This window comes from Chiroxiphia lanceolata, chromosome 9 (assembly GCF_009829145.1).
Source record: "Chiroxiphia lanceolata isolate bChiLan1 chromosome 9, bChiLan1.pri, whole genome shotgun sequence".
Classification (NCBI taxonomy): domain Eukaryota; kingdom Metazoa; phylum Chordata; class Aves; order Passeriformes; family Pipridae; genus Chiroxiphia; species Chiroxiphia lanceolata.
This window is the reverse complement of record NC_045645.1, coordinates 21704762-21719078: the sequence shown is the minus strand read 5'-3', so window position 1 is coordinate 21719078 and position 14317 is coordinate 21704762. Positions and strand designations below refer to the sequence as shown.

The window sequence follows — 14317 nt, the reverse complement described above, 5'->3', positions numbered from 1 at the left end:
TGAGGAGGGACTGCAGCAGCTCACCGGGTTCCTTGCAGCTACATGCTGCAGCCTCTGCTCTTTCATGCTATAGGATTCCTTTAACTCTGTAAAGCAACACAACATGCACTAAGCACTTCATAGAACAAAGAAGTAAGATGTGGCTTCTGCCCTGAAGAATTTTTTTTTTCTGGTATTAGGCATGATGCAACAAGTTTCCATTCCGTGCTATTGTAAATTACTTGGTAGATGAGGACACATTAAAAGAATTTGCAGTTACTTGACTTGAGCCCATAGATACTATAATTTGTTAGTTAAAACACCAGATTCTGAGAGTAACTGCCTTGTGATATTTGAGCATCTTTGATAGTAGTGTGTTTCACACAGGATTAAAATAATGAGGAAATACAGTGGTGAAACAGAGCCTGAGTTTAGTCTAGTGAGTCTGATGTGCCATGTAGAACCAGTCTGCTGTGGTTTTGGGCTGGGATAATGTAATCTTTAGATGTTCTGTATTTTTTGCTCAGTTTCTAGTCTCACCTCTTCACATGCATTCCTGGTAAAGTTCTCATTTGTTTGAAAACAGCGATCCAGTATTTTTGCTGGTCTTGCTGTGTCAAATATACCATCACACTTTAGTCAGCATGGCACAGACACAGATACCAGGCTCCCTCAAGCACGAGGTGCCACTTTGCACTTGGGTTACTGTGACTCTCCATAAAGTTCATTCTGTTCTTACCATTTTAACGTATAATTTAGTGTCCTATTAGCTTTTTTCGTGAAGCTTATGTTGACTCATAGCCTGGGGATTTTGTTTTGCTTGCTGCTCATTTTTAATTATGTTTCTCTTGTATGTAGAAAATGCTTTTTTTCTGTATGATGTAAATAGAAACAGTGACTTGGGATGTGTTCTACAGTATATTTGTCTAGAATTTAGTGTGTGCAAATCATACAGGTTAGTAGTGTTAGTTATATTAGAGTTTGTTTTACTTCTGTATATCCATATTAGAAATTCGTGGAAGACATAGATAACTGCAAAGTCCTCTGCAACATCCTTTGGGTTTTCATGGAATACTGTCTGCACACCTTGTGCATCAGGTGTGGCAACTAATGCAGAAGGTAGCAGAGCTACTGGCACCAAAGTTGTCTATAAAGAACACAGAGAAAGGATGCTTTGCTGGTCCTTTCAGCAACTCTAATGCTAAAAAACAAACAAACAAAACAAGTGACTTCTATGATTTCTCTAGTTTTAATTCTTTGGGTTTTTTTTATTTTTTTTTTTAATCCTTCATCCTTAATTTCAGTACAAAAATCTATGCAGGGTTTTGGTCTTATTCACAGTTCCAGCATTGTAGCTGCCATTTCAAATTTGTATCACTAAGAACCCTTGCACAGAAATAACTAAATCTGGTCATTCTTTTTAACAACTCTTGTAGGATTGATTTCAGTTGTGCAGAACTATTGAATAAATTGTGCTGCTTGTATTGTGCTGAGAGTGTCTCCTCAGAACCACCATGAAATACAAAACTGGCCTTACGTTTACCTTTGCCAGTTGAATGTAGTAGGAAATGTTCTGAAATAGCAGTACATTTTCTCATGTTTCTTCTAATGTAAAATTGTGGTAGCTACGTTTAATCTTCCACTAAAATGAGGGGAGAATATTGCAATACATCTTCCAATCGAGATATCTGATCTACTAAATAAAACTGCTGCTTTTGGAATGATGACAGGAAATGAAGTGAACCCCAAGAGAAGGTAGTTCCTCCCAAAGACAGGTCTTATGCCTCTCATGAGAAAATAAAGTGATGTGTTATTATTGACTGTTGTCTGTCTTGTTCACTTCCTTGCTAATTAGGAAACACTGAGTGCTGTCAAGGCTGAACAAAATAGTTGGTATTCTTCTGCCTTGAGCAAACTAAAATTTTGAACCAAGAGCTTCTGATTGTATTCTTAGTGTTCCTTCTTGTGCTGCTAACCTGGAGGGAGAAGGGAGGTGAAGAAAAAAGGAGTGATGGTGGTGATTTAATTAAAAAAACCCAACACAACCACCTGGAAGCCAGACCAAAAAACCCCACTCCTGAAGCACAAAGTGAAAACCAGTTAAAAGGAGGACTAAATTAGGAGAAAAATGTCATGAATTAATGTTCATAAAGAATGCCAGATACCATGTAGAAAACGCTTTCTAAACAAGTCAGGAAGTATTTTCATTAACCTTGAAAGAAACACTATTTTGTTAAACACAGTTTAAGAGCATTTTCTTCCTGTTTCAACAGCACTGCTAAGTAGTGTGGTTCAGCTTTTGGCTGCTGGTTTGTATCTTTGTATCTCTTTAAATATGTGAAAAGGTTATTTAAGTAAATGTTTAGAAATGGTTGTACTTCTGCTGGGTTAAGTATATTTTGGAGTTCAGTAACTGAGCTATTAGGAAAAGATGTGGCTATTAATTGTTTTACAGACTACCTAGAAGGTGTTTCTTCGTCAGTTTGTTTGAATTATGCTAAGGAAATCTTTCTTAATACCCTTGTGCTGGATAGTGGAAAGCTAAAAATCTTACATGGTTGTAGCAGGCAGTTCCTTGAAGAGCACTGCTTTCTTCCTATTATGGAAAACAGTGAGCAGCTTTTAGCAGGAGATGCAGGTCTGTCATGTAAACATAAGGAGAGCTTCACTACCAGCTCTGTGTAGTACTACACACAGCAACAAGGGGACAAAACCACACTGACTGTTGAAGGAATACAGTTTGTACTCCCCAAAATGCAGCAGCTGCTCCAATAGAGTACAAAAGAACACTGAGAATCTACATTTCTTAATCTGCACATATAATCCTGGCAATCTGCCTGCCTTTATCAGCAGAGAACACACTCTGTTGGCACACTAGATGTATCATAAAAAAATCTTTGTTCTTACAAACTCTCTGGAATTCTAACATTGGGATTTTTTTCCCCCCTGAAGTTGAATGAACAAAATATAAGGTCTCTGTAGTATGTCTAGTCTTTTTGTTTGACACTTAGGGAAATGCAGTAAACTTGCTAAATAGTTTAAGGTACAAATTTAGTATAATAGTAATCTTTATCAAATTGACTGTCTACTGTATATGTAGGATATCTTCAGTTTTCCCCCATCTGTCAGAAGGTCATTAGGAAGGATATCTCCCAGTATATTTCTTTGCCTTCCCGAACTACAAATGTAAGACCAGTGGAAAAATTAGTCAAGTGTATGTCAGAAGGAGGTCCTCAGCTTAATAATTTTTAGAACAATGGAAAAAGCTATCTTTAGCACAATTTATATAATCATGTAGCAATAGCCAGGGATCCAAATCAGTCAGTTGTCAAGACTGATAACATTGCTCAAAAGCTGAAATGGCAAGAGCTTTTATAAGCCTTAAGTTGGATGCTTGGAATACAATTTAGAAGATCTAGCAGTCAGTATTTATAAACTAATACACACTTCACATTGTATATACCTGAAATTCTTTTAATTGTTTGGTTTGATAAAGAAGTGGCAGGTTAAAAATATTATGGCCTCTAAAAGAAGAAAAATGACAAGAAAAGCAGAGAGTATATGTAGATATTGGGTAAGCATATAATTTTGGATCAGATTAATTTTGCATGATGTAATTATGAAATGTATATAGTATGCAATACGAAATCTCATTATATAGGGACATGTTTCTTAAATGTGAAATTGAGATATCTGTTCCATTATTAAAGGATACTAATATATTAAGCCAACTGCACAATGGTATTTAGGCAACAAACCACTGCAGTAGGTGCCAATTAAGTGCTACCAAAAGACAAGTGGCATTTTCTTCCTGTTTGTCAACAGCATTTGTTCAGAGGTTCAGTTACAGAGCTTGTATCACCTTACTCTCTTTTTACTGGTGCTGACCTGCAATTTATAAATTAATTTCTGGGATTTGGGGGTAATGAGGGGTTTTTTTGCCATATCTGCAGTCAGAAGAACCCTATACAGACTTTTTTATGGCTCTTTTCTCTGTCATTTTAAGATTATTTTGTGACTGATTAAACCGTATATTACTGAAACATGCTTTGGTGGAAAACAACTTGTGCTTGATTTCCCTTCTTATGGGCATTCTGTGAGGGAATAAACATTTGTAAAATATTCCTGGTGTATTATACAGAAAGAGTTTTGTAAATCCTCCTGGTGTGTTTCTGTGGCATTGTTTTGTGTAGGCTGCCAGCTTTTTACAGAGCTCAATTTACTTCGAAGTGTGGACTTAAAAAAAAGAGGTTAGAATGAAATACAGGACTATACCAGGTTACATCCTAATGCATGAAAGGGAAACAATGGAATGCAATGTTGATGGAAAGAAAATTTGGTTCACAATTATGAAAAGATTTTACTCTTTTGTTTTTTCTTTTTTTCTTTTCCTTACCCCTCTTCTTACTTTCCCCACTCCCAAAAGCAAACCCAAACCTACCCAGTGATACTCAGAAGTTCACTGTAAAGACAAGTTTGTGTATGTGAGGTTGAAAAAAAATAATAACGTTGTGACTGCCCATAGAAGTATTGTAAATTAATGTAGTTCAGTATATCATTTTGTCAGGGAAGTCTCATAACTTCCAAGTTGCTGAATTCTTTGTGGTAACATGTATCTAATAGGTAAGGGATGAAATTATTCCAACTCTTACTTTTATGTTCTCTTCAGCAACAGGAGGAAATACAGAGAAAACTCAACTTTTGCGGTTGGGAAGTAAAACATCATGGTAATAATGGAGTTGGTGAATAAATATGTGCACATGCTAGCAAAGAACTGCTAGAGAGAAGCAAATCCTGATGCTAAAAGACCCCTTCAATTAATTTACTTACTGAACTTGCTCTCAGGTTTAGTATAGTATTTAGAGAACAATGCCGTCGCTCAAATTACTCCAGTGTCTTATAAGGTGTTATGGTGTCCCTAGATACTTTCCAGCACTTTTGTATTCTTTATTGTTAGAGAAAATACAATTCATAATTCTAATTAAGTCAGCACATGCATATGTATGAAAATTCTTATTTTTCCAGGTCAAAGCTCTGGGGAAAAAACCCCAATCCTCCCAAAGTACTGTGTACTTTCAATAACAAAAATATTCATATGCCTCCAAGCGCTAGAGGATAATTTATCTGGTTTTCCCAGAACATAGGGAAACTGAACTTATGTAACAGGATACATGTACCTTGGTATTATTGGCTTGTACGGATTGTGGGGAAGGAGAAGGATAATACAGCGTTGCTTGTTCTAACAAGATCTAATGTCTTAATGACTTAACACAATTATACTCTTATCATACATATGACTGTAGTCTCAATTGTTTTAGGTTCCTCTTCTTAAACAATTTTAAACCTTTCCTTTACTAGAGAAGATAATACCTTTCTGATTACTGTAGCTTGCCTTTTCTTTTCCCATTTGAGATGGGCCCTTCTATTTCCATGTAGCTTATTTGACTCACTTATTACCCTCCAAAATTTAAAGGGAGAACTGATTACTCCTCTGATTCATCTTCTTTCTTAGCTACCTTTCCCACAAGTATTGCATTCTCTTTCAACCTGATCAGTGATGAGTTTTCCTTCCAGGCCTTTGGTAAAAATTCTAAGAGATGGTGAGCTGATAATTCATCTGTGTGGTGTTTCTTGAATTCATTGCGGATTCTATGCTCAGAGTTGCATTTTCAGCTTAGTTGACTGGACTATAAATCAGTTTAATGTATCCAACATTAAAAAGTCTCTTTAATCAGAGTGTATTAGTATCAAGTTAGATGTTTTGCACTCATAATGAGTCTTGCACATTTGTTATATTTATAAATGAATTAAAAAAGCGGCTTATGTGCTGTTAGTTCATGTTTTAATTGGTACGTTTAAATTTTATGCACAAATCAAGCTGCTTGTTGACTCTGAAATTATTTTGCATGAGCTTAGAAGAAGGATATGGGACATTAAAATTATTTTTATTGTCTATTGGCTCTCAAAAAAAAATCCATTGTTTCATTTCTTCTAATTTTTTGGAATGTCCCCAGAGTTCTTAGAGTTACAGAAAGAATAGCTCAATGTGTACAGATTATTCCTCTTTAAATCCTTCTGTACTTTTAAAAGTGTGGTATTTTTTCTTTCCTTATTTGCTGTAGACTGAGATGAAGATGTTGGTTAAACATGAAATTGGCAGACTTGTAGATAATACAAAGGTTATCAAAAAATAATATATTTTCCAGAAGACAGAACTTTCTTTATAAAAAGTGAAAGATACTACTAATATCAGCTTGCAGGTCAATATGTTAACTCATAATAGAATTGAGATGTTTCTTATCCTTAAACACAATGACTGTTCTCAGGCATTGAAGAAATGAGCAAAAAGGCAACTTTTCAAGGCTGAAACCTTGGACAGCAACACAAAAGACTGCCAGCACTTAGTGTCCTTTCAGAAGGTACTGTGTTCACTGGGGTGATAATGGCATGTCTCTCCTGCCACTTACATCACTTTTTCCCTGTATGAAGTTCTTGGTTTATATTTACTTTTAGATAATATTCATCTTAGCTACCATCTTGATGATTAAATTAAAATCTTACAAGACTGCTTTCATATTATTTTAAAATATATCTTAATTGTATTGTCACTTCTGTTGTCTTATCCAAATTGTGGTCTTTTAGATGATGGGTTGTGGGTTTTTTCCTGGTAGTTATTTTATCTGGAAAAATACCATTCTTCCAATATAACCACTGGCTAAATTTGCCTTTAAGTTTTTCTGAAGGCTGTTTGATTTTTAGTTCTTTGCCTTGCTTCTGTACCTTTCCCAAATCTTCTTGGAAAAGAATTTAAAATATGATCTGAATTTGCAAGTTTAATCCTAGCCAAATGATGTTTTGGTTTTGTCTTTTGTTCCACTTAGGGATGGCCTGTATCTATCTTCTGCTTATTTATTTTGCAAATTCTTTCTTGTACAAGTTCTTGCAAGCATATTGGAGATAGCTACTTGTCTAGAGGAGAGTGAGCCAAATTCACTCCTTTGACAAAGGGAAGGCTGAAGTGCAGACCAAATAGCTGGACTCTGATGAGCTTCCTTCCTGAGCCAGCACATACTGAGAATAGTTCAAGGAGGCCTTCAGAATGTAGGTCTGAGGAAGAATGTGAGAGATTAGAGGATTTAGAATGGGAACTGGATCTTTCAGAAGACTTAGTGATGTCAGAATGGGAATAGAACTGAAGTTACTCAAGAGGCTGGAGCTCACAGTTCCTCAGTCCACAAAGCTTCATTGACATAGAGCAGCTTAACTTCTTTCCACTTTGCTCCTTTTTGTTACCAAAAGATAACCAGTGGCAAGTGCTTGGAGGTGCTTCCTGAAAGTGCTTCTGTTATACTACTGAAAGGGCACCATCAGTCTGTGACAACCCCAATAAAGCAAACCTCCAGATCTGTGTGTAGGCCTGGTGTGATAAAGCCTATTGCCAGGAATATCTATTTCTAGATTGGTGATAATTTTTTTTTTCTTCTCACAGCATAACTCCCACCTCTCCTCCTCTGCTTCTTGCAACACCATCAGTGTACTGGTGCTTTACAGATTAAAATAATGCATTGCTAATCTGTTGGCAGCTAGACATGCCATAATCTCTTAACTTTATTGTCATAATTTCTGAGAGCAAAATAGTGGATTATGATTAAAACAGGAAAATACTACACTGAAGAAAATTATGGATTATAATAAATGAACTTTTAAAACAGTGTTACTTAACTTTTGTTCTTGCTGCTGTGAAAAAGCATGTTACAGTAGACATATATTTAGAGAAACTGTTTTTGCAGTCTTTTACATGTTTCAGATGCCTTTTTAGAGGATGCAATTAGTTGCATTTGCATAAGCAATTAGAGCCTGATTATATATAGAAAGCTTAGTGAAGTTTTGAGGTGAAATTTGAAAGCTTAGTAGGCTACTTGTTTTTCCCTGAATTAGATTATCGTAAATGTCGTATGCAATAGATAGTGCTTAAGGTCAGACTGCTTACTACTTAGTGAAATGTTTATTAAATTAATTAAATGCAGAATAAAATCTGGAGGCTGAGTGAAAAGACTAAAAAATCAGGCCTATATATGTATAGATTAATTATTTTTTATGTGAAAGAATTGTTTGTCTTTATATCACCAAGCAGCATATTTTATCATAATTCTATAGCAGTATATTTCCAAATATGAGTACATTCACTGCTAGACAGTACATTCACTATCAGTAATTAGGAGAGAGTTTAAATTATTTCATCCAGTGTTTTGCTGAAATACCAGGGCATTGTAGCAAGTTTTCATGTTGGATCAGGGTAATAGAAGAATAAAAAGGTCCTAAGTTTATAAATAACTGAACAAGAATTACTAGGCGAATGCCTGGTGTTTGTAATGGTATCAGTAAGTATAAAAATAATCTGTTTAAAAAACCCACAATTTGTTATTACAGACACCAATATCTGTAGAAACTGAATTGGGGATATTATTTGTACGTTTTACTGTTTATTAAAAAAAAAGTTTAAAAATTTAGTGGCAACGCCAAATACTGGAAAGCCAGGAAACACCAACGTGATATTTTCATTTGCAGTCTTGGAACTCTGACAAAAGTATGACATTAGTCTCTAAATGTGAAAACCTGTCTTGTTCACATCTTAAAGGGATAGTGCTGTTTGAATGACTGATTCATTCTGATTATTTAAGTCCTGTTGCAACATTATTTGCTATGTGCATTCAAAGCTGCTCTGACCTCTTTTTCTTGTAGGTATGTATGTGTGTGTGTGTAAATGCATATATATATAAACACACATAAGAGTTGAGCCATCTACATGTAGAGAAATAAGACATTAAGAATGTAAAGAGTTCAGATGAAGACGGCCTTCAAAATAACTTTTATAGTCTATCATTGATTTATCTGGAATTTCCAAAATAATTTGTATTTTATCTCAAAAGAATCCCAGTATAGTCAGTTAGGGATTGATTCAGAAACCATTGTAAAGGTCATGTTAATAAATGATAGAAGTATTTTAAATAGTATCCAAGGAAAACCTCTGAAGAATCACTATTATTATGCCTTTTCTTTATTTTGAACCATTTCATGGTTATAATTGAAGCTTCTGGTAGATCAGAATGATCCAGTTGGCTGCCAGCCAATCTGCAGCCTTTCTGCAGTGGATGTGGGAAACTGGTATCTGAACAGCCAGCTCCATTCCAAGAGCTTCCTGCCATGGCTGTGCTGTCCTGGCACACAGCCCCATTTGCTGCTCTTGGGCCTGGCTGAAGGATGGAGCTGGAAGCACATTTCCTGTTGTGACTGCACATCCTGGGATGGCACAAGGAAGTTGCAGGCTATAATGCACAGAGGGGAAAGGACCGAGGGATGTTTATGTTCCTCCTCTCCACAGTAGCTGCTCTGGTTGAACCTCTCTGTGTTTTTTCATTGGATGTGAAAAACTGATTTTGTTTTGTCTTTTTTTTTTTTTTTTTTGCGGTATGAATAACTGGCATTAAACAGCTACTTTCTCCTCTGAAGAAGGCACAATCCAAATAAAGTATTTCAGATTTGATAAGTCATTTTGAACTACCTGAACTATATAGCAAGTGTTATACCACGTGCTTTTTGATGAGAAGTATTTATTTTGCATCCAAGGGCAAAGGGGATGAATGGGAAGAGGTGCAGACACAATAGAAAGCATATGTACTAATGTGAATGCTTCTATCAGTTTATGCAATTTTTTTTATTTTTGTCCTTTTTCTTTGCAGCAATAGAAACATATGAAATTGTTTTATGACATGAAACTTACTTTATTTAAAATTATGATTACAGGTGAGTGTGTGATTGCTCTCCATTAATAATTATGAGATTGTAAAATAGTTCTTCAATCATCTGATATACCTCACTTCTGTACCTTTATCTTTCATCTGTTGTGGAATAATAAACAATGCATTAAGTCAATATATCCACTTCAGATGCATTATACACACTAAGTACACCTTACTTTGGAAGTTAAAATACTGCAGAATCCTCTGTTCAGGGAGAAACCATGTGTACATTCTCTTCTAGGCTTGGCATTTGTCTGGCCTGTGTTTGTTCTTGGGCCTCTATAGTGTCTCTTGCCTTGCTTGGTGTGTGTCCATATGTATCCAACATGGAACTTGAAAAAGACTTACAGTTCTTAAGTAATATGTCTCAAAATAACAACTGTTCTATGTTTGAAGATGAATAATTAATATTACTAAGCAAACCCTAAATTGTCTAAACTATGTTTTAAAACACATTTCAATATATTTTAATATATTTTCATTTTTAATATAGAGTAAATTCTGCCCAGTCTTTCATATCTATAATGAGTACTGTAAGAATTTTTTTTGGCAAAATTACTTACTGATTTGTATTTATCCTATGTTTGGATGATCAGGCAGACACTGAAATGTATACTGCCTGTTACCTGTGACCAATAAATGTGCTGAGAACTGTATACCAGCTTTTCAAAAAGTGTCCATGCCATCTGGTACTATTACAGTATTGATTTTTTTCATTTTCAAATATTACAGATTGACTTGCCTATGCAGACAGCCAGCTTTTTAGGTTTGATAAAATTTTCCTTTGGGTATTTTAGGTAACGTAAGTTACAGATACTGCCTTCAATTCTGAAATAACATACTCGAAGCCAATGATTTTAAATTGATTGCTAAAACGGCCAGTAATGTGTCTCACATGTAGTTCAGCCAAGTTTCTCAATAATCATCCTTTCCCATTTACGGATTATGGGATTTCAGAGTTTGGATGCTTGAAAAGAAAGAACAGATGTCAGTTAATTTATAACTTTAATGAGAAGGAGGTTGGGAATAAACCCCAAACAAACCACAGATATAAAATACAGAGAAAAATAAGGCTTTTTCTTAATTCAGAAATTAAGAAAAAATTGAGAAACAACAATTTCTACTTTGCTTTGCTTTACTTAGTCTGGTCTGAAAAGCCATCAGTTAAGTTCTTGCAGCAGTACCTCTCCAGGGATTTTGGCCTGGCTTGATGTAATTTCTCTGCAGTCCTTAATGCTTACACTACTTTCTTTTCTAGCTCTTCCAAGCAAAACTGTTTTCAGTTCCTCCAAATGTTCAACAGCCAAACTGCCCAGCAAAGATTTTTGTTCTGTGATTTTTGGCTTTTGGCTGACAGAACAGTGTCACCAATTGCTGGGTGTCACAGACTGTCCAAGTCTTGCATAGGGCCTGTACTGATCCTTCCATGGCACTGCTGATGGGACTTTGGGTTTACAGCTGGTGGGCTCTGAATCAGTCATTTAAGGACAGCTATAAAATACTTTCCTGTTCCTTCCCTCCCTTCATCCTTTCATCTCCCCTCCTCTTCCCAATTAACAAGGTGATTTAATAGTTAAGGTTCATATGTGGGGGTAGGTCACTGCTTTTGCCAAAGGAAGGACTTTATCATTACATGAAGAGCTTGTGTGGTTTCTGGACAGCATGCACTGACATACCTTGTGCTTGTTTCAAATAATACTATTGCTGTTAATTGCTATTCTTGGAAGCACAGAAAATACTTAAAATCTAGTGATTGCCATTTTAAGTAATTATTTTTAAAATGAAAGGAGTTACCAGTTTTTCTGTTTCTGTATTGTGATTTTCTGTTCAGCTGCTTTGTGTTTTGTTTCATTTATCACCATGCCCTGTTACTTAGCTTGTCTTAATTGTGGAGAAAAGGAGGAGTGATGTTTTGCCAACGAAAATAGTTGTTTACTACAATGTGAATAGGCTACTCCTGCAGCTGACTTTACTATTTCGAGAGCTACTAACTAAGCAACATCTCCTGAAATAATAACATTATAAACCAAAAATGCATGAGGACTGAGGACATGATCATGTGTTTTATTGTTTTAATCTTTAAATAGACTTATGAACTGGCTGTTCTTTCATTACCAAAGAGAGGTGGAGGATAAGACTTCCAAGTTCATTTTCATGCTCTGAAAAGTATCAGTTTACAAACAAATACTTGTGAAAGATGTGAATGGTCATTGTTGTACCTTAGTTGTCCATTAACTGAGAAGTAGTCTCTAGTTCACAATGGTCTCCTGTTCTACCTTAATTCTTTGGATAAAACATTCTAGTCTTTTCCATGGATAGGAAAGAAGCTAATTAACCATTTTATTTTTCAAAAGAAAGTTTTCTTGAAGAAAATGTTCTTCCTGAAGATGGTGTCATATTAATCATGCCTTTACCAAAGTAACTTCTAAGAAAGGCTTTAGTTACTATTTCATTGATTTTCCCATTTTTGTAAAATGCTGATAGAAAGACAATCCATTGCCTTACTAGTATGCTGCTTGAATTCCAGATTATTTTTTAAGTGGAGTGATTGTTGACAGGAGCAGTCCATATTGTAGGTATCCCCTCCTCAGCACAACCCTTTTCTGTCTGACAGCCTGCTCCTGCTGGTCTGCAGCAGTTCCTGATGCAGGCAGAGCCTGTGTATGACCCTGTGCTTAGCAGAAGCTTATGGTGGTGGAGACTGCTGCCAGATGTCCTGCAAAAATCTACAGCAGTAGATGAAGTGGACATCCTCGGGTGCAAGTAATCTATTAAAAAGGATTATTGGTACAGCAGGATCTCTGTGAAGGCACGCAGATTGCTCTTTTTAAAGTATAAAGTATATTCCTGAGTGCAGAGTTGATTTGGAAGATGAAAAAACAGATAAAGTTTACAGTACAGTAACTACTTTATGCCTGTGAGTGCATATATGAGTCTTTCTCTGAAGAACCCACTCTTTACTTCAGAGATTCAAGATCTGTCTTAAAGCTTGATGTTTAGTCCAGATTAACCAACCAAGTGGAAAGGCTTTTGAATATGTTTGTCAAAACAACCATAATGCACCTTTCCCACTTGTGCTCTAACATCACTGTGGACCACTGTTGTGGCTGGCCTGTCGTAATCCTTTAATAAGTAGATGAAAAAATGTTGGTCAGCTGTCTGATTTAGTAATGCTATTAGTCAGCAGCTTGTCACTTACAAGGTTTTACTACATTAACAGCCATGGAGAAAGAGATCTCTTGTGATCAGTATACTTTCCTGTGTCTGTTTTAATTATTTAATGCTGCTGATAGAGTTCATTTAGGTAAGAGAGTGGGAAATTTCTTTTGACCTTGGCTGTTATTTTAGAAGAAAATGTTGGACGAGGTCAGTTTCCCTCCCATGTCTTACTGTGCTGTGTTATGGTCTATAAATGTGCTATTCCTATAAACCTTTGAGAAAAAGGTAAAATAACTCCTTAATGTAATTGCCATTACTGTAAGGAGTGTGATGACCTCATTTCTCTGCCCTTCTATGGTTAATAAAGAAACAGCAAGAAAATTATCAGGAGCCTGTTCATATGCAAATAGAGGAAGATTTCATAGTATGTTTTCATATAAAAATTGAAACTTATTTTCCTCTTTCTGAAGATATTATGAAATGACCTTATATGTTCTGATTTCTTGATCCAATATTTTGCTAGATTAACACAGAAAGCTAACACAAAGAAAGTTTCTCATGTTTCTTTCCTAAAAATAGATTTTTGTGTATCAGCAGTTAACCAAAAACCACAGACACTTTTCTAGGTTTTTGAGCAGCAGCTTGATAAAATTATGGTGATATTTGACATGTGACAGGATGAAGTTGTCCCAAGGTCTTAGATGCTTACATTTCAGAGGCATTAGCTTCAACACTAAATTTATTTGTTTTATCTAAGATGCTGAATGATACACATTTCCTCCACATACAGTAAAAATACAAATTTGGACCAAGAAAGATGATCACGCTCAAAAACAAAGATGAGTTTTGCAACAAAACACCCCAAATCTCTTGTTTATGATTGAAAGTTAATCTTCAAATGCATCCCCCGAGAATCTAAGTGTGTATTTCCAGTTTGGTATTTTGGCAAGTGTCTCACATGAGTTCCAGCTGGGAGGCACATTTCCTGAGGAAACTGAACAGAATGTAGGCATTAAAAACATAGCCTGAAGGCCAGTCCCAGAACTGTGTGGAATTTAGTTGGAGATTTCCATTGATAACTAGGCCTTACTTTGATCATCTTTTGGTTTGAGAAATGAGAGAAAGAACCATAGCTAACTTTATCTCTCTTCTTGTAGGAAAGCATATTATATCAGTTACCTGAGCTACAAAAGCTGCCATTCAAAAATGCCCATCAATATTTAACTGTCAAATGTGTTAACTAGAAGTCTGTGTTGTAAAGTTTCAAAACTGATCTCCTCTGATGACATACAAGCAAGAGGCTCTGGGGGGTTTGCCAGTGGGACTTGCAGCATGCTGAGGCACAGTGCCAGGCGAAGTCCTGCACTGGAGGTGCACTC

The 14317-nt window shown here is 35.8% G+C and overlaps 1 protein-coding gene across 4 annotated transcripts in view; it reads left to right on the top strand.

Annotated features, from left to right (window-relative positions):
* CAMSAP2 (calmodulin regulated spectrin associated protein family member 2) overlaps positions 1–14317 on the top strand; it is an 81396-nt gene that overhangs the window by 17621 nt on the left and 49458 nt on the right. The window lies entirely within an intron of this gene.